At 42.2% G+C, this 20,237-nt stretch overlaps 1 protein-coding gene across 5 annotated transcripts in view; it reads left to right on the top strand.

The window, feature by feature from the left end:
• Positions 1 to 20,237, top strand: part of NTRK2 (neurotrophic receptor tyrosine kinase 2) — a gene marked incomplete at both ends in the record, with an annotated part of 379,052 nt that overhangs the window by 187,312 nt on the left and 171,503 nt on the right. The window lies entirely within an intron of this gene.

The following is a 20,237-nucleotide window of genomic DNA, read 5'->3' as shown; positions in this document are numbered from 1 at the left end:
TAAGTTAGCAATAATGTGAGACAATAGAACGGTAAAAAAAAAAATGTCCCTCAGAGTAGGAAAACAACAGCAGCAATCACGACAGCACATCCAGAACAAAACAGGGACAGAGATGGGGAGGAAGCTGTGTGTATAAAGTTGATACTCTCCATAGAATTTATAATAGAAAAGAAAAAGGAAAAGAACAGAAAAACTCTAAATGTTCCATAATATGAGAATGATTAATTAAATGATGGTGAAATTCCAAAGATAGTAAGATAAATTATGTGCTCCCAATGTAAAGTCAAAAGTTTAGAATATTAAACTGTATTCTATATGGATCCTGACTTCAAACTTATTTTTTACACGGAAAAAATGAGATAAAGGCATCAGAATGTTAATCATTATGAGATGTGGGATTATAGGGGATTTCTATTCTCTTTTTTATACTTTCTGCACTTTTCAATGTTTCTACAAAAGGCAAGCACATGTTTTATAATGCAAAAAGTTATTCAAAAGCTTTTAAGGAAAAAATTAATCCCACAGCAGTGAGTTCACCTACCTAGTGTTACTTTTCTCCCCATAACATATACTATTTTGTGAACTTTTATTGCTGATATATAACTTAAAGTAAAATAAATAATGGCTTATTTACTGAAAATAGCCAGATCTGGTGTTTAAAATATAGAACAATACTATTTATCTTGTGCTTCATTGATTAAAAATAATTGAAATTCTGCACAGAAGCTTTAATGATTTTTTTTCATAATGTCTTCCTACAAGACTTGGATTCAATTTCTGGAACAAAAAAAACACCAAGATGTACAAGATGGCCCTGGAAGGTGAAACATCTATTTCATTAACTCTTAGAAAAAAATAAATTACCTCACTTCCTTTATTACTGTAGTAATTAACCCACATTTGTACTGATTCTGACGAATGCTATGTATTATTTATTACTCTCCATTTGTGGTTTGGTGGTCAACCTAATGGGTATTTTTTATTTTTGTGTGTGAAACATTGAGGTAGTTCTCTTCTTCTCTTCTGACAACATCTCACCAGAAGAGTCAAAATATACTTTTAAAAAAACCTGAAACAATATAGACCACAGGTGAGCACAAATTTTAATTTAACTTCCTTTAGCCTCTATTTTATCTTATCCGCTTTAGTAAATATGTAATATGGACAGATTACATGAGACCCCCTGTCCTTTGGACAGAGGTTAGCACGTAATAGGTGTTCACTATACGTTTGTGGGTTGGATGGAAATGAGAATAAAACCTGGGACTTCAAACTACTGTCCCCACAATCTCCTTTCACTGGGACACGTCCCTCCCCCAGCAGGTTCTCGGCAGAGTTTGGCCCTCATCTGAAGGGCCAAAAAGAAAGATCCAGAGCAGAGGTGGTCTCCTTCATCTGGACAACACCAAACATTTTCGGAGTGCTTGCGCCATGCCTGGCTCTGTGCTGAACTTGGCCAAGCGTGAGCTTTTCTGATGTGGAGCTGATTTCGGAGCCCAGAGCCAGCACAGAACAGGCTGCTCCCTCTCCAGGCCAGGCCCCAGCGTGCCTGTGGCTTTTCTCAGTTTTGCTGCCCGGGAGTCCTGCCGCCGCCTTCCCCCTAATCCCTACAAACCGGCAGTGTGTGAGGAGGCTGCCAGCACGTCAAGCGGGTCTGCAAAATGCAGACAAATTGCTGCTCTTTATTAGAGGTCCGGACGAAGGATTCAGGGAAGCTCTGAACTGCATACAGGGTGTTGGGTTTCTCGGTTCCTTTTTCTCAAGCTCAACTTTCATAAATTCCGTGTTTTGAGTGCTGTGTTTTGCCACCAACGTCCCTCCTTCTCTCCCTCCCTTCTCCCCTCCCTTCCTGAAGACTTTAGAAATAAAATCAGATCTCTTTATTGATTATTCTCACTGATTAGGAAAAATACACAGCCTGTTTGGTCCTTTGTGAGAAACATGCCGTCTGTCCTGCTCTCCTGGGGATATTTCCTTGACCTTGTCATTACCAACCTCTCCGTAATCTCAAGAGCCCTCCTCCCCGATCCCGTTTCCAGCTCACTCTCTGCTACGGGCCAACAGTCCTTCAATCTCCCCAGACCACAAACACTGATGCCCACTCTGTCTCTGTCTCCGTCTCTCTCTTCCCTGATCTCCCTCCTATACTACCTGGCCTCCCAAATCTTCTTGCTCTTCAGAGCCCACCCTGGGCACACTCTTTCCCCATGACCTTGTATATGTGGTTTCCTCTTTCTGGAATGCTCTCCTTATCTCCTTCAGATCCTTGCTCAGATATCACCCCTGGGAGGCCTTCCCTAACCATTTATCAAATTGCGGTACTTATTCTTGCTTGATGGTCACCATCCCTCTTCCCTCCCTTATTTGCCTCTGGAGCACTAATCACTAGCAGACATGCTACACATACAGATATGTTGCATCTTATAGACAAAACATTAAAGCAACAGGCAGAATTATTAATCCTATTCCCCAAAGTTTGATGACCCAGCCAATGTGGGTGACTTTGGAATCCCACCTCTCCTCCTGTTTCCATTTCCATCCACCCTTGCATGCCACTGCAGCTCTTAAGCACAGTAAGGGACTAAGTAAGTCCCTTAGTTAGTTGGGTGTTGACATACTTGGGGATGGAGTTCTGTTCCATGTGAAGAGGTCCTGGGCTTCTTTGATCAACAGCAGTGACCTCATAGTCCATCACCCTCCTGATTCAAGTCTTGCCCTCTTGTAAATCATTTCTCCCATGACTGCCAGTGTTATCTTCATAAACATATGTTTAAATTATCTGAGGGTAAGCACTATTTTTCAGGCACTGTGTGTGAATGCCATCCTCATCCTGGATGAATTAATAAAATCAGCTCTGAGCTCAAAGGAAGACCCTTGGCCAAAGTTGTCGATTTGCATCTGGACTTTCCCTCCACTCCAGGACTGCTGGTATCTGACTGAGCTCCCAGGGCTGGGACTCCAACTCGTCCTCTCCTTGTCATCCACTCAGTGCTGCTTTGCTTGTCACACTGTGTGTCAGGAAGTGACCTGCATGCCCGTGGGAACCTGCCCTCTCCCTGGGCCCCTGATTTCAGTGAAGGATTGGGGTTTTCCTCTGTATGAGAATTGGAACCTCACTTTGTCCACAGTCTGGCAGCACTGATGAGAATCCTCCATTCTTTAGGTTAAATTTGGGGAGAGCTAGACTTTGTTGAACATCTGGGAAAACAGCTGGACAGACAAGTTCTAGACCCACTACTAGAGCCAACTTAAAGGCCTTAGGAGACCTTAGACGGTGAACACCCAGTTTTCCAGAAGTTTACGAAAGACCATGAGTGTTTGTGTGCGGAGAAGTATGAGAGAGGGTACATACTTAGATGACCCCACAAATTATCACTGTGACCCAGCCTTTCTGACTAATTATTTTTTTTAATGTTTATTTATTTATGTGTTTATTTATTTTTTTATTTTTGGCTGCATTGGGTCTTCCTTGCTGTGCGCAGGCTTTCTCTAGTTGCGGTGAGAGGGGGCTACTCTTCCTTATGGTGCACAGTCTTCTCATCGTGGTAGCTTCTCTTGTTGCACAGCACGGGCTCTAGGCACACAGTTGTGGCTTGAGGGCTCTATAGTGCAGGCCCAGTAGTTGTGGCACACGGGCTTAGTTGCTCCATGGCATGTGAGATCTTCCTGGACCAGGGCTCGAACCTGTGTCCCCTGCATTGGCAGGCAGATTCTTAACCACTGTGCCACCAGGGAAGTCCCTGACTAATTCTTTTTTTTTTTTGCGGTATGTGGGCCTCTCACTGTTGTGGCCTCTCCCATTGCAGAGCACAGGCTCCGGATGCTCAGGCTCAATGGCCATGGCTCACGGGCCTAGCCACTCCGTGGCATGTGGGATCTTCCCGGACCGGGGCACAAACACGTGTCCCCTGCATCAGCAGGTGGACTCTCAACCACTGCACCACCAGGGAAGCCCCCCTGACTAATTCTTGATTATACATTTCCTCTGCTCCATTTCCCATCTGTGTGATCCAAAGATTACTGAATTCCTCTGCATCTTAGGAATGGGGATAATAATACCTACTTGATGGTGTAATGGTGAGGATCCAATAATAAGATGCCTAGTACCTAGGAAGAACTCAGTAAATGCTAGTCCTTCCCATAATAATGCAAACTTTTAGTTGATGGGTTGATTCCCTGGGTCTACAACAGCTGAGCAGTTCTCATACCTGAAGGTGTTCAGGAAGGCTTGTAAAGCAGATAAACCTTGATTCCTGTAGCCCTCACCCCCCTCTCAGAGCCTCCTTTCCTAGTACAGGATTCTACCAGCCCCCAGGAAGTCTCCAAAGCTTCAGGATTTTCTTATTTATATTGAAGTATAGTTGATTTAAATATTGTGCTAGTTTCAGGTGTACAGCAAAGTGATTCAGTTATACATATATATATATCTATATATATGTATTTTCAGATTATTTTCCATTATAGGTTATTACAAGATATCAAATATTGTTCCCTGTGTTATACAGTAAATCCTTGTTGCTTCTCTATTTTATGTATAGTAGTTTGTATCTGTTAATCCCATGCTCCTAATTTATCCCTCTCCCCTTTCCCCTTTGGTAAACATAAGTTTGTTTTCTATGTCTGCAAGTCTGTTTCTGTTTTGTATATAGATTCATTTGTATTATGTTTTAGATTTCACATATAAGTGATATCATATAATATTTGTCTTTCACTGTCTGACTTATTTCACTTAGTACGATAATCTCTAGGTCTATCCATGTTGCTGCAAATGGTATTATTTCATTCTTTTTTATGGCTGAGTAAAATTCCATTGTATATATGCACATCTTCTTAAGCCAGTCATCTGTTGATGGGCATTTGGGTTGTTTCCTTGTCTTGGCTATTGTACATAGTTGTTTTTCATTTTCCTTCATGTAAGGTGGCTGCCCACTGTCCTTCATTCCTCAGGGCCCTACTGACAGGTTGTCCAGCACCTCAGTAAAACAGTGCTTGGTCTTCATGGCTATGCTGGTTTGATGTGTTCTCATTGCCAGGGATGGTTTCATTTTCCACAGTGGTTTTTGAAGGCTGAGAGCTAGAGCTCAAAGGTGTGGACCTCTACTGAGGGCCACATGCAGCCTGGCCCTGCCCTGAGTTGAACAACTCCAGGGGCACCAGCGAGGGGGTATGCAATGCATCAGCCCTGTGCATGCCTGTTGTGGGGCAGGGGGAGCTGTGCGCCATGCACTGTGTATCAATAAACCCTTGAAAGACTAGAGGCTTCTCAATGGTGTATAATCTAGTAGAGGACTTGGTTAGATATGTGAAAAGATTGTTATAATGCATGGTTTTAATCAAGATCTGCAAAGGGTATCATGTGAGCAGAGAAGAGACACGTTTAGCCCAGTCTGAAGTGGTCAGGAAGGCATCCTGAAGGAGATGAACCTCGAGTAGTAAAGGATGCATAGGAAAAAACTAGGGAAAGGACTGGAGTTAGCAAAGACATAGAGTCAAGACACAGACAAGACACAGCACAATTTAAGCATAGAGCTACCAATCGCTACCTCAGTTGCTAGGCCTTAAGATGAGAGAAAGGGACTGGGAGAAGTCTGGAAAGGAACTTGAAGCCAAGACCCAGATTAGGGCTTTGGGTTGTAAGGCAGTGACGTGGAGCCCTCAATTATGTTGACAAAAAGAAGAGGATCTGCACATTTTAGTAAGTTCTGTCCAGCTGTAGCATGGAGGATGGACCTAAGGAGGGCAAAAGAAAGACAGGAGGCTGCAGTAGGCCAAGGTAGCAGCTGTCATGGAAGTTGGAGAGGCCTGGACCAGAGCAGCAGCCATTGCCTTTTCAGCTAGCATTAGTCCGGCCATAGATGGTCCACTATTTGGAAGAAAAGCAATAGGCTCTATGTTTATAAGTGTAGCCTGTCATAGAATGTCAGAGAACTTTCATAGAGGAGGTAAAATGAAGAAGCAGACAATGGACCCCCTGATATTCTTCTCTTATTACATTTCCTGATGGTTCTGGGTAACATGTACATGTCCTAGGTCTTTGGTCTTTGCCTGTTTGCTAGAAACACCTGACATTTCTGAAGGGGAACTAAGACAAACAGTTACTGTTAGAAGCTATAAAGTGTTACAGAATGCTGAGGGATGTGCTGTTATTTGTTTCTGCCCATGACAGAAAGGGAGACCTTCCTGAAAAAGGTTTTTACAATTTCCTGGGTTGAAAAAACCCAAGGAAGACTAGTAACCAACCACTAATGGGGGAAGGGTTGTCTCATTCCATATAATTCTCAACCTAGCTGCTAGACTTTCTTCTTGCTAACTTCCATATTTGAGAATGCTTAATTGTGTAAAACCAAGCTTCCAAGCTCAAGGATTCAATGTTAATGGAAATTTAATCAGCTGGCTTAACAGTTAAGCCTACCGTGGACACTTACTCTTGGAAAGTACATTGTCTCATATTTTAATAATTTTAAAAACGATCTGAGAAATGGACCCTCACAGACAGACCTCTCATCTTCCTCTCCATCTGATCAACAGAATGCAGTTTTTCCAAGCAAAATCTGTATCTATAAATCATTTTAAAAGAAAAGAGTGTAAATTTAATTTTAAGTCAAACCGTTTTCTCTTTTATAGGCAGTTCACTCTTTGTGCTTCTTTATTTTCCTTACCAGCATCTTTCACTTTAGTGCTTTAGAGAAGGAGTATTTTATTGTACAAGGCTTCACCAACATGGAGGCCTACAAGCAGTTATAAAGAGTGGGTTTAGATCATATATATTAAAAATGATAAATCATTTTCCAGCCTTCCATAACATTTTATTTTCTCTGCATCTTTACCTTTTTCTGACTCATGTACCTGGGCTGATTAATGCCCCATTTCCCCTGTTACACTTTAATCCAGGGCCTGTGTTTCATTCACCTGCCAATAGTGATCACCAATAAATTCATCATGCAGGCTCCTGCCAGTGTAAAAATGCCCATCAAAAAGCAGGCAATTCTGAGTCTCCATTTATCTGGTACCCTCAAGACTCACATGGCTCCACAATTGGAGCTGCAATTGCTCATTTCTTCATAAGCATGGGCTGGGAAAATGAGAGAAGGATAATTAATGCATTCAAGGGATCCCACTGAGTCAGCAAGCCCCTTAAAGGCACAACAGACACAAATAGGCAGCTGCAGCTCGCTGGAATTCAAAACAACAACAAAAGAGCTAGTTAAATATTTGAATAGCTGAAGTATATGTCTATTCATTCCCATGGAAGTTGCTAAAATAGGCTGTCCCTCCATCTCCTGAGGAGTCAAAGTCATTGAAATCCCAAAGCTTTTCATCCTGTCAAACTTGCCTTTGAAGAGCAGGACATTTACATCTCCATAACAGGCCAATTCAACATTAGTGGTAATAAAACTTGGGGGCATGGAAGGACTCTAGAATATGGTACCCATTTACTCAGGCCTCTGGGGACACAGGAGTGACTTACTGACAATTAGACTACTCTTTTGCCCCATCCCTGTATTAGTTTGGCATCTTACAGTTGCAAATGTCTCGAACAATAAATATACCATCCAAGAGTAAATACCAAGCTCTGGATATGGCTTGATCCAAGGCCCAAACACTGTGGCTCTCTTCTGTTGGATTGGCTTGACTTGGAGACAAACTTTTCTCTCATGGTTGCAGCAAAGATGAGTTCCATTCGGTCCTGGTGCTAATCCTCCCAGATGTCCATCCAGCAGGAAAGAAAACATAACTTACGTCAACCTTTGTACACACATCCCAGGCTTGGTTTTGATCAGACTAACTTTAGTCACATGCCGATTCTTAAGCCACGCTGTGGGCAGGGAATGGAATTATGCTGAATTTTTATGCCTAAGGCATTGGTTCCATCTTGAATCACATTGGCTGTCTAGGGGTAGGTGGATAACCAAATGAAAATCATGATCAGTGAGCAGGAGGAAGTGGATACAGGGTGGCAATCCAAACAGTGATGACAACAACAAATAAACAAATAAACAAACTAGAATATTCTGCTCAGGACACCGTAACACAATATCACTGATTGGGTGGCTTAACAACAACTTTCTCACAATTCTGGAACCTAGAAGTCTAAGATCAGGTGTAGCTGGTAATGTTCCTGGTGAGGGCCCTCTTCCTGGCTTGCAGACAGCCACCTTCTCATTGTGTCCTCACATGGCCTTTTCTCTGTGGCTCGTGGAGAAAGAAAGAGAGGGCACCAGTCTTATGAGATTAAACCCCCACCCTTATGGCCTCATTTAACCTTAATTACCTCCTTAAAGGCCCAAATACAGCTATATTGGGAACTAGGTCTTCAGCATATGAATTTTGGGGATATAAAATTCAGTGTGGAACACAAGCAACAATGATAACCCCCAGCCGTGCATCTCTGATTAATCCTGTTTTAGGTGGGCTCTTATCCACCAGGAGTCAATTGTTTTTATGATTTTATAGTCTGAGAGTAAATGTGCTTAGGTAGCTTCTAATGGATGCTGTGAGGAACACCCAGCCGTGCATTCAATCAGGTTGCATCTACTTAACGGCCATGAATTAAGGGACCAAGGAAGTTCCTGGAGACTGACATTTAGTTATGATTCTAGGACTATGAAAAAGTTTGAGAATCACCAGAAAAGAGACCTTGTGCCTTTTTGGAACTCATCTTTCAGAAGTGCCTTTAGTGAAAAGTTATGAGCTCCACAATAAAGGTGGAGACTTGAGACTACAGAATCAGACCCCCTGACATTTTGAATAATAGTGATGTGGTCCAGCTTAATCGCCCACACGTTCTATCAGATCTGGCTGCAAATGATCTTTGGATGTCAAAATTTCCTCTCAAATAATGAAGATTTCCATAATTTGAAGACTCTGCTACATTACTTAAACATAATTCCCCAAGACGAGCTCTGAAAATGTGATAAACAGGAACAGTATCTTTGCAAAGAAGACATGGCCTTCTAAGGGAATTGCTTGCAAGGTTACAACTCTGATTTCTTAATGTGAGTTACAACGAGCTTTTAAAAACTTCTTGTATCACTTTATCATGAATATTTATACATTATGTATTTATGCACACACCTCCATATGCTTTAGAGAGTACATGTGTGAGCATATATTCTCTTAACCGTACATGTCAGTCTTTTTATAAAATAAAAGCCTGATATTTTTATAGATAAGATTACCTTTTAGTAAGGTTCACTTGGAACTTCACTATTGTATCAGTCAGAATAGGCTAGGTTACGGTGCAGAAACAAATAACCCTTAAGACAGAGAAGATTATTTCTCCTCATGCTCCATGTACAACACAGTTTGTCCAAACATGAGGCTTCATGGCTCACGATGATAGGATGAAGAGGAAGTGGAAAACCTACTACTAACTATTAAGTCTTCTGCCCAGGAGTAACACATGTCATTTCTGCTCCTTTTTCACTGGCAAATGCAAGCAATGTGGATTGGTGATGGTAGTGGTTGAGGGTGGTTTCCAATCTTCTGCTGGGCCAGGAAGGAGAGGGGGCAGTGTGGTGTCTAACACAATCGGGATCCCATGTCACACCAAATTGGGCTCGTGATCGAAGAATTCAAAGGTGAAAAGTTGGAATTTGTTCACCTATTCATTCAATACATCTTTACTGAGCACCTGAAATGTACCAGGCACTGTGCTCAATGCTAGAAGTACAATGGGGAAACAAGATAGAAATATTCTTGTTACTCGTAGAGAACCTCTAGTGGGGAGAGGTTACAACAAGTAAGTAGATAATTAAAATTCAGAGTGAGATGAGCTATGGCAGGCAAAGAACAGTGTGCCTTGGAAATACAGAAAACAGTAGTCGGCATAATAAAGGCTCCTACTGTTGTCTATCTCTTGCTTTCCAGCTCAGTCCCTACTATTTTTGTGGGCATCTCATGCCCTGTTTTCAAATCATTCTACTTGGACCCAGTCAGCAATTGAAGTATTTGCTAAGCAGCTACCACGTGTAAAGTGTCCTGCTTGACACTGTTGTAACTGTTAGGAGGCTTATGGAAGAGGGTGAATAAGAAGATTTCTGTTTAACTCAGAGTGCTTAAAATCTAATAGGAGCAATAAGACTATATAAATATTAACACAGCAGAGAATGTGGTATTTATCATGAGACGAATCACCTAAATGTCAATGGGGGTATTTCTGGTTTGGGGAATGGAGAAATGCTTGTGATGAAGTGAACTTTAAGGTGGATTTTGTTGAATAAAGGGGATTTAATGATAAAAAATTGAGGTTGAAGGTTACATTTCAGTAGGAAAAATCAGCTGGTGCAAAGACACAACATTTGGAAGCTCCGCATGTGCAGGGACTGTGATTACTTTATTGTTTATTACATCCCCAGCACTGTCTTGTGTCTTGTATCTGTCAGGTGGTCAAAGAATAGTTTTTCAATGAATTAATGAAGAAATAGGAAAAGAAGGCATGCTCATTTAAAGAATGCAAACTAACAGTTTAACTGAAAGCTGAGGTATTTTAAGGCAAGTCATAAGTGATAAAGCTGGGGTCGGGTCAAGGTTTTGAATGCCATTGAAAATTTTCCTTACCCTTATGTTTATATAATACCAGAGTTTATGGAGGTGTCACAGACACATCGGTCCATTGATCCTAAAACAGCCCCTTCAGTTAGGCAGGTGGTAATTATTGCTCTGAGAAAGGACTCTTAGAGAGACCAAGTCACTGTGGGGTGTCTGTCAGGAAGTGGAGGATCCAAGACTGGAACCCAAGACTTGGAGTCCACATGCAATTCCCATCCCTTCATACTGCATTGCCTATCTGTTCTGGATCAGAATAGCACTTTTTGGTGTTTGGAAGCAGCAGAAATGACAATATCATAGATGTTTCTTGCAACATATGGGAAACTGAGAGAGAGGGACCAGTGATAAGAACATTGGAATAACATGAGAGAAGACTAAATTCCTGTAGTAGCAGTGAGCTTAGACAGGCTAGGATTTCTTTCTAACAGAGCTACAAGATTTGGGGATAAATTCCACCTCTGCTGGGCTATGGCTTAGGCCAGTGTTTCTTAGTGTCGGCATGATTAATGTTTTGGGACTTAAGTTCTTTGTTTTGTGGGGACTGGCCTGTGTATTGGTGGCTGTTTATCAGCATCCCTGGCCTCTACCCATCACATGCTAGGAGCACAGCCTCTCCGCCTCACCCCTCCCATGGTGACAACCCCAAATATCTCCAGACATTGCCAAACTTCCCCTGGGAGGCAAAAGTCATCCCCATTCAAGACCACTGACCTAGCCAGTCAATTTTGATTTGTTTCCAGAAAAGCAGTGGATCTTAAAGAGCACATTGGGCATTTAGTGGGAAAACATGAAGGAAAAAAATGCGGTTTCATCTTATGGATTTGGGTTTCCTCCACTGACAGTGTGTAAACCACCTCCAGTGATATTAAGTAGGAAGTGGATGGCAAATAGTTAATTCATATGACTGGTGCTGCATTTTTGACAATGAGTTTTCATTTTGTTCTGTTTATGGTCATTTCATTCAACTATTTGTATTCAGCACCCAGCTTTATAAGTGTATATAATCCTATTATGTTCTATTCCATTATGGGAGCTTCCTAATAGAAGAGCACAAAGTAACAATATTAAATGGACATCTTAGCTATTGTGTCAGCCTCTCACATTTCCTGACCTTGGCTGGATTTAAGAGTGTTGGTCGGGGGTGGTGGGGGGAGAAGGTTGACAATGGGTCACTGGAAAGAAAAACAAAGGTGCCTGAAGCAGGTCACCACATTCCAAGATTGGAGAGAAGAATTTGGATACGACTGAAAATATTTTAAAGTGAGATGGCTAGAAATGCTGCCATCCTCCTACTCTTTCCAAAATTCCATAATAGAACCACACACACAAAAAAATCCTACATGGTGCTTTGCATTAGCTGCAGCAAATGTTGGTTTAGAGGAACTGAAAAAAGAATTGGCATGTTTTATATATATATATATATATATATATATATATATATATATATATGCATAAATATGAATATAACTATGACTTTATAGCAGCAATTACAAAAGCGTTTTCAAATGCATGTTATGTGGCGACAGTCCTCGTGCAAGGAAGAGCAGAGAGCACATTTTGACCTCACTCGGTGACTGGGCACAAGAGACAGGTCTGAGCAAGTCAGTTCAGGTCTCCGAGTCATTGTTTAGGATTTCCATGGAAATGAAAGCTCAGGGGAATTTGACATAAAGTGTTTGCCAGCCTTTCTGGGTTTGTTACTCTCTTTGAGGGCCACTAATATCACTTCTCAGATGATGAGTATCAGCCAATTTCCCTCCCAAAAGACTTGCTCTGAGTGCTTACCAGTGTTGCTTTGCAGAGAGATGGGGGTTTGGGGATGAGTCTCAGGCAGTCATTCCCTCAATGTGAAGACAGTATTAGGGAAATTTTGTGTGTGTACAACCAGACATCACCTATCTTCCCTGCAGGGAGCTTGTGACAGCTGAAAAAAAATTGTTTATAGAGTGTTTTGAGCTCTCACTGGGGTGGTACCACAGAGGCAAAGCTTTGATATGCCTCTTTCATCTCTTTCAACTATTATTAGTAAACAGAGGCTGCCTCTGCCTTTCTCAAAGTCCCAAGTTTAAAACTAACCATTAGGAGTCCCAGGTTCCATTTTTTACCCACTCAGAGAAGATCGTGTGACCTCCTTTGTTAAAGAAAAAGCCTTCAGAGTTTACAATAGATTAAAAAAAATCCAACACTTTGTACTGTTTAACCGTGAATGACTAAGATGTAGACCAAATGAATATTCTTTGAAATATTCCACACGTTCAAATGAAAGAGGGTAGTAGTTGTCAACGTTTTGTCCTCAAAATTAAATGTTTGAAATATGGGAAGGGGACAGTTTTCCACATTCTGAGCAAGTCTATTTCATCTACTCCCACTTGAGGCTTCTGAACTTTGTCTGTAGCATTTAAAAATCATTTGAGTCTGATTTTATCTTTTTAATGCTGCAATAGAAGCGGACCAATTTTCCCTAATTAAAGTAACACCTAATCTCTAGTAAGTGTCCTAGCATCTAGCAAGTAATCAATAAGTACTGTTTTTCAAAAATTGCTTTTGCAGAGCACAGGCCCTTCTTGCAAGACGAGGAAATAGTGACCCCAAAGCATCTGAGTAGGAGGAAATCTAGGCCAGTTGACTGAGTGCTTTTCTTTAAATTGTACATGATCTCACATTCCCAAAATACCCATGCTCAGGAAAGCTATATAAGGCCATGTGGCAATTTATTCCCAGTCATATGTGCCTGATGGTTAGTACTATAGACTGCTAGGGCTCAAACGGGCCTTCAATGCCACTTCTCAACCTCTGTCTTCATGGAGTAGGAAGCAGAGCCTATGAGGGAGAGAAGTTACTCACCCAAGGTCATGCAGTTCATTTCTTACAGCATCTAGAGAGACCCTGCGCCTGACATCTGATCCAGCATCTTTATTACACACTCCTGCCCAGAATGCTGGGTTCTGGGTATTGCTCACTTTTAAATACTGTCTACCATGAGATTCCATGGGAGGGCCATAAATGATTCAAGAGGGCAGCAAATATGCTTGCAAAATATTGTGGTTTTTACATTGAGTGTATAATTTGCATGTTGGTATTTTCATTACACTTGCTGTACTTCATATTGTTATGCTTTTAAAAATGGTTGTTCTCATGCATTCATTCAACAAGTATTTATTGAGGGTCTGTACTAGGCACTGAAGGTGGTGGTAAACTACATAGACAAGATCCCTGTAGCAAATCCTGTTGGTGCCCCACCAGGTCCTCCCAAGTCCCACCATCCCCATGCTGGCCTCCGTGCTGGCCCCCAGTGTCCTGCTGCAAACACCTGGGAATCTACCCCAGTGCTCTCTCTTAGCAGAATGACAGATGGTAGTTGGAAGGTAAATGACCCAACTTCCTCATGTTTTGGATGGGAAAACTCTGAGATGCATTCTACACCCTCTCCCCAAGCACCCCAGGGATTTGAACTCTAGTTGTCCACAGTGTAACCTGCTGGATAACGCATCCACTGCAGGCTTCCCTCACTCCCTGTGTCAACGGCTCACTCCCCCTCTAGTTTTCCTGGATCCCTTCCTACTAAACTGCCTTCACTTGAATCCTTGTGTCAGAGTTTGTTTCCAGTGGGGGTGTGGGGGCTGAGCCTCTTCTAAGACAGTCACTGACTTTATGGAGCTCCAATTCTAGTAAAGGATACAGACAAGAAATAATACCTGAAGTGAGTCAGGTCCTTTCTTGGTACATACTGAGAAGGAGGAGATGATAGTTAGTGAGAGGGGCTGAGAGAGGCTCGGGTTAGTGGTGAGGTCGGGGCTCCTCTGGGGTGTGATAGTTGCCCTGAAACCCGAAGGATGAGAGGTGGTGGTTAGGCATGAGAAGAGCCCGAACAGAGGTTTCTGGAAGGAGGCAAGGAAGCGTGCAGAGTGAGCAGGAACAGGAAAGAGACCGCTGTGGTCATTTCACAGGAGATGGGGGGAGGCGGGGGAGGCTGAGGGAGGCCACGTGGTACGGGACTCTAGTCATCATCAGGAGTTTATCCTAGTTGCAAGGAGAAACCTTTAAATGATATTAAGCAGGGGAATGCAATAATCTGACTGATACCTGAAAATAATTACCCCAGCAGCTCTGCAGAGGAGAGATTCTGGGGAGGCAAGAACAGAGCAGGAGATGAAGGAGAAGGTTGCTATAGAAGTTTAGGTGAGAGAGGATAGATGGTTATCAGCACCCAGGTTCAAGTGTTGATAGGGAATATAATCAAATAGAATTGAAATGCAGAGTACCTATGCATTGATATCTTTGTCTCTGAAACCACTTGTATGTACTTCAGGGGTTCTTAGCATTTTGAAATGAAGTAGCTTTGGAAAATCTAATGAAATCTGCGGAGTTTCACACTGTGGATTTAAAAATGTAGATATACGTGGAACACAATTATGAATTTGTGATGGATGGGGGATTTAGAGGTTATGGAGTCAGTTAATTTCTATGTGTACATGTGTGTATATCTTTCCCTTTGTATCGGTTAGGATAGGCTCTCTACCATAGTAAAAAAGTCCTGAAGTGGAAAATGGTTCAAACACAATAGTTTATTTCTTGCATATGGATGAAAGTTGGAGGATAAATAGCTCAGCTTCATTGGACCTCAGGTAGAAGAACTCAGTTTCTACACTGTCTGCATCCACCAAACAATACTGGGAGAATGAGCAGAGAATTTCTTTGCTATCTTCAAGTCATAACTTCCAAGTTTACCATAATCGTTGTCTTCAATCTTCCTTCTGGACAAGTAGAAGGAGAAAGAGCGTGGGGTAGCATACATGTATAAGTCATCCAGCCCAGGAGTGGTATTCAGTGCTCTTCACACCTTCCAATGGCTGGAGTTTAATAGTATGGCCACGACTAACTGCAGGAAGGGCTGGAAAATGTAGTCTAGCTGTGGGCCCAGGGGAAAAGAGGGAAATACAGACTTCAGAGAGCAGCTGGCAGTTTCAGCCACAAAACACATATTTTTCTTTAAATTTGTCACATTGGAGGTCTTCAGTGTGCCTTTTCTTAAGAACAGTGGACATAACTCACATTGGAGGTTCGAGGGAAAGGAAAGGATGGAGCCAATGAAGGCTGGTCAGGAGAAATCCAGGACCCTTTTTTTTTTTTTTTTTTTTTTTTTGCGGTACGCGGGCCTCTCCCGTTGCGGAGCACAGGCTCCGGACGCGCAGGCTCAGCGGCCATGGCTCACGGGACTAGCCACTCCGCGGCATGTGGGATCTTGCCGGACCGGGGCACGAACCCGTGTCCCCTGCATCGGCAGGCGGACCCTCAACCACTGCGCCACCAGGGAAGCCCTCCAGGACCCTTCTGAACTGTGATTTCGGGAACTAGTTTAACTCGAAGTGAGCCCTCTTCTTGGTCTGTGGAGATGGGACATATATAAAGGTTGTGTCCTTAAGTAAAAGATTAAGTTTAAATTGAAGTGGAAGCTTGGCCCCAAACTACACTATTCTGTGCCGAGGAACTGGAATTAATTTGAAGCAAACTATTACTCACTCCGATTATGTGTCAGTTGGAAAGAGAGATGATTATATTGTCCACAAAGCGGTCCTTTGCATTCATTTCCTTTCCACTGCAATGACCAGTCATCCTACTTTGTGTGAGGTAACAGGCAGTCGGCTCACCCAAGCACTTACGGAACCTACTCTGGGCTCAACACTTTTCCTGCAGCAAGGAGCCCACAGCTCCTCTCTTATGTGTCCTTCGGGGAGTGGGAGTGGGTGTGGCCCACTCCCCGAAGGCGAGGAAGAAGAAGTTGGAGGTGAAGTGCATTTCTGTCAGTGAATCATATTCTCCCATTAGCTTCCATCATTACAGATGCTTTTCTTGGGGGCAGAGGGTGATGAGTTTCGCCTTAAAATATAAAGAAATTTCAATAATTAAAAAATATATATATATAAAAAGAAATTTCAATTGAGAACATAGCAAATTTTAATTCCTCCAGAGTTAGAAGAGCTGCTTTTCCTTCTAATATACAAAATCAATTTTTTCTGAAACTTACAAAAAAAAATCCAGAAATGGCATTCTCTTGAGGTCAGAGACCTTCTAAAAATCACATTTAGTGTTTGTACCGTTCAGCACCACAGGGAAGATTAAGTTTCTTCCATGTTGCCTATTTCTCACTCTTTCCTCTGATTCTCTCCTTTGCATCATAAATATTCCTTTTCAACCCCCTAAATTTTAGTGATTTCCTCTGAGAGACTTTTGAAAAGGAATCTTTATTGCTATTTATTTTATTTAGAGTCCCATTTTAGAGCTGTTAATGTGTTAATACGCTATTTTCTTTTCTACATTTCTCTTCTCTGGATGGGGAAGATTGAACTTTCTTCAAGAAGAGATGGATTTAATTGGTTAATTTCATAATTTAGACTCTTTGTTGGTCTAGATTCCAAAAGAAGGAGTTCCTTTAAGCTCGCTGCAACTACATTTGCTTTTGAAGGAGCCCTTTATGTTGCAGTGAATAAAGTGTCTCTTATTAAGTAGAAAATAAATGAATCTTTGGCAGGACTCTGCTCCCAATGGGTGAAACATCACAGGAAATTGAGAAATTGTTTCTTTTTGGCCTTATGGGAAATTTTTGCGGGTGAAATTTAGTACCACGGTTTTAAGACTACTGCTTAAATTCATCAAGAAAACATCGAACAAGGGACAGTTTTTGGAAGGGAGACGTATTAGTGTGATGATGCTCTGCCTAATCTGTTAAATTTTCCAAGAACTCTGGCATATGGTCAAGAAGATTATAGTCTCTCTTACGTAATAATTGTGTTACTGTTTAAAAGAACTTAGAAGTATTTTAGCAATTTTGGAATAAGTTTGTCAAAAGTTAGCCTCATTGGATATCCTTTTATTTGTACCTACAAAAAAGGGTGTTTTTTTATGTGTCCAAGAAGAAATGTGTCCCAGCTGCAGCATCCAGCTTCTGTTCTCAGTTGGACTCTGGGCTCTGCTTAAACTTGTGCAGATCCACTTGGGACACTAGACCTGGGTTCTGAGATCCAGACCTGAGCCCCAGACACTGGATGCCTCCCTCTGAGGCTTTCTGCACATAGTCACTTTATTTGGGAATTATGCCCCACACCCATGCTGTGAGTTGAACCCCTTGCCTATTTTCCTGCCAGGTTCCTTGGAGACACTCGGCAGCATCACCATGTGTCTTGTAGTCTAAACCCAAGAATGTCCCTGTTCATTTCCGATATTCCCCTCAACTTGCAATCGATCGCCAAGTCCCCTTGATTCCCCTAAAGAGGCCGGACAGCCATCCCCTCCCCGTCTCTGCCCCACCTCCCCACTACCTGGCTCAGGTAACTATTCTCTCAGGCCCTGGTTTCTCCAGCAGCCTCTTCAACCAGTCTCTTGCCCTCAGTCTTTCTGTTACATCATCCTGTTTCCATCCTGCAGCCACTTTCTAAAATTAACTGTGATTATGTTCCTTCCTGGCCTGAAGTTGGTTGGTTGGTTGGTTTCTAGGGCCTACCTGCAATTTTTACCATAGATTCCAAACTCTTAACCTGGCCCTTGCTTATGTGTTTCAGCTTCTTTCCACTTTCCAGCTTCATCAGCCCCTTGACGAATGCTTCCCTCTCTAACCAGAACTGGACTCTTTACAGTGAGAATGTCCTCCTCTGCTTTTTCCCATTCTTGGCAAATTTTAATCTATTGTCCAGAAGCCAGAGAACCCTCCCCCCTTACCTGCTCCCCCCCACCACCCCGCTTCCCAGATTCAGCCAAATACTTCTTGTTTGAGTTCCCATACACCCCGGTTGTACTTCCATGAGAGTTGATCCTTGATTGTAAACTCCTTGAGGGCAGACCATACAGCTCTTTGTATTTGAATCTTCTGCTATGCCTGCTGAATAAATAAATGAGGAATGAATGACTACTTTTAGTGCTTTTCTATATATAAGATTGAATCCTAATTGTAGTGTTGTAAACTTTGGCTAATTTTGGCTAAGTATTTTGGAGGATTGGAAAGGCAACTAAGAAAGAATGGAAAAACTGGATTTGGCATCAAAAGGCTGTGGCCTTTGCTAAGTCTGTCAGCCTCTCTGAGTCTCAATCCCTTGTTAAGGAACTGGGACATATTACAGGGTTTGACTGCGGACTAAGGGAGAAGTGTCTGAGGTGGGGGAGGCATTTTGTGAATTATGATGACTGCACAAGTGTTACCTGCTTTATTCTTATGCTTTTCATACCTGTAGTTCTCCCTACTGCACCCGTGTCAAACACCAGCCTAGGACAAGTGGGGGGTGAGTGGTGTCATGCAGCACAGATGGGAGGGGAGTATTTACCAGGTCTCTGTTCAGTTAGGTGGAGACCTACTAATGGCAGGATGGACGTCGGAAATGGTTCACCCTTAGCTTTCCCATTGGAAATACACTCCACCCTCTTATACACTATTGGTGAAAGTAAGACCTCATGTAGTGGGAAAACAATTAGATAACGTGCATTGAGAACCTTAACAATATTTCCCCCTTTTGACACAGTAATTCCATTTCTGGGATTTATCTTGAGGGAATGATTCTGAAAATGGGGATGGGAGCACCTAAGACATGCAAAGATGTTCATTACAGTTGTGGTTATGATAGTGGATGATGGACAATAATCTGAATCAGGTAACCAGTGAGGAGTGCTATGGCCTTGCCCTTCAGTGGGTTCTCTGTAAGACAGAAACATGATTTTGAAAAAATACTCAAGTGAAACAAGGAGTCCAAATATTCAATCCACAATTTAATTAAAACTATGTAAATCAAACAAGTATAGAAAAACAAAAAGTGACCAGTAGGAAAATACACTCCATTTTGAAAGAGACAAGTCGTAACTAAGAAATCCACAGGCACAGCCTGGCCTCGCTACGCTGAGGACCCAGTAAATGAGGTCACTTTCTTCTGTGCAAACGAATCTTTCTTTGGCATTGGATAGAGGCCAGACCTTCCTCCTGCCTTTTAAAATCTGGAAGAAAGCATTCAGAGGAATACCAATCAGAAGTAAAATTGGCTTAGAGATGAAGTTGTAGAATACTAAGAAAGGAAAGGCTAAATGTACTTGAAAAAGATAGTAATCATGACAACTTTGTAAGGTATTTTTGAGTGTGCAAAGTGTTTTCGTATGTATTTTTCATTTCGGTGGACTCTTCGCTTATGTAGCTTTTTATCCTGCCTATAAAAATCACTACAGATGTAAGGAGCTGAGAAACAGTTACTACTTATTTGGGCTCCATTCCCTTTATTGGCCTCTTATCCAGGGATTTCCCCGCTGTGCAGAGTTTAGTTTACTTTGAACCCAGCGGAAATTACCTAGAAGGGAACAGTCGGGCCCAGGAAATAAATAGACATTGTGGCATTATTCACTGGAGGACCTCCAAACATTTGGCACACTTTTTCCCACACGTGCCTCATGGAACCTTGTGTTATAAAGAGGCGCAGAGCTGCTGGGAGCTGCCCACCGTCACACAGCAAGTCAGTTGTAGAATTGTGATCCCCTTTTTTCCTCTTGAATTCCCATCTAGCCCAAGTGTCAGTTCTCCCACAGGGTTTCATGTTCCTTTTTTGTACTGTCTGTCTTAGCTCCAGAAAAGATCTGTTTTCTTTGATTATTTTCCCATATGTCTGTGGTTGAGAGCCATGGTGCATTTGTTGAATGCACTGTGTTGTTTTCATCCCTGC

The sequence above is a fragment of the Hyperoodon ampullatus genome, assembly GCF_949752795.1.
Source record: "Hyperoodon ampullatus genome assembly, chromosome: 6".
Classification (NCBI taxonomy): Eukaryota; Metazoa; Chordata; class Mammalia; order Artiodactyla; family Ziphiidae; genus Hyperoodon; species Hyperoodon ampullatus.
The sequence above is the reverse complement of the archived record's forward strand: the minus strand, read 5'-3'. Positions and strand labels throughout refer to the sequence as shown.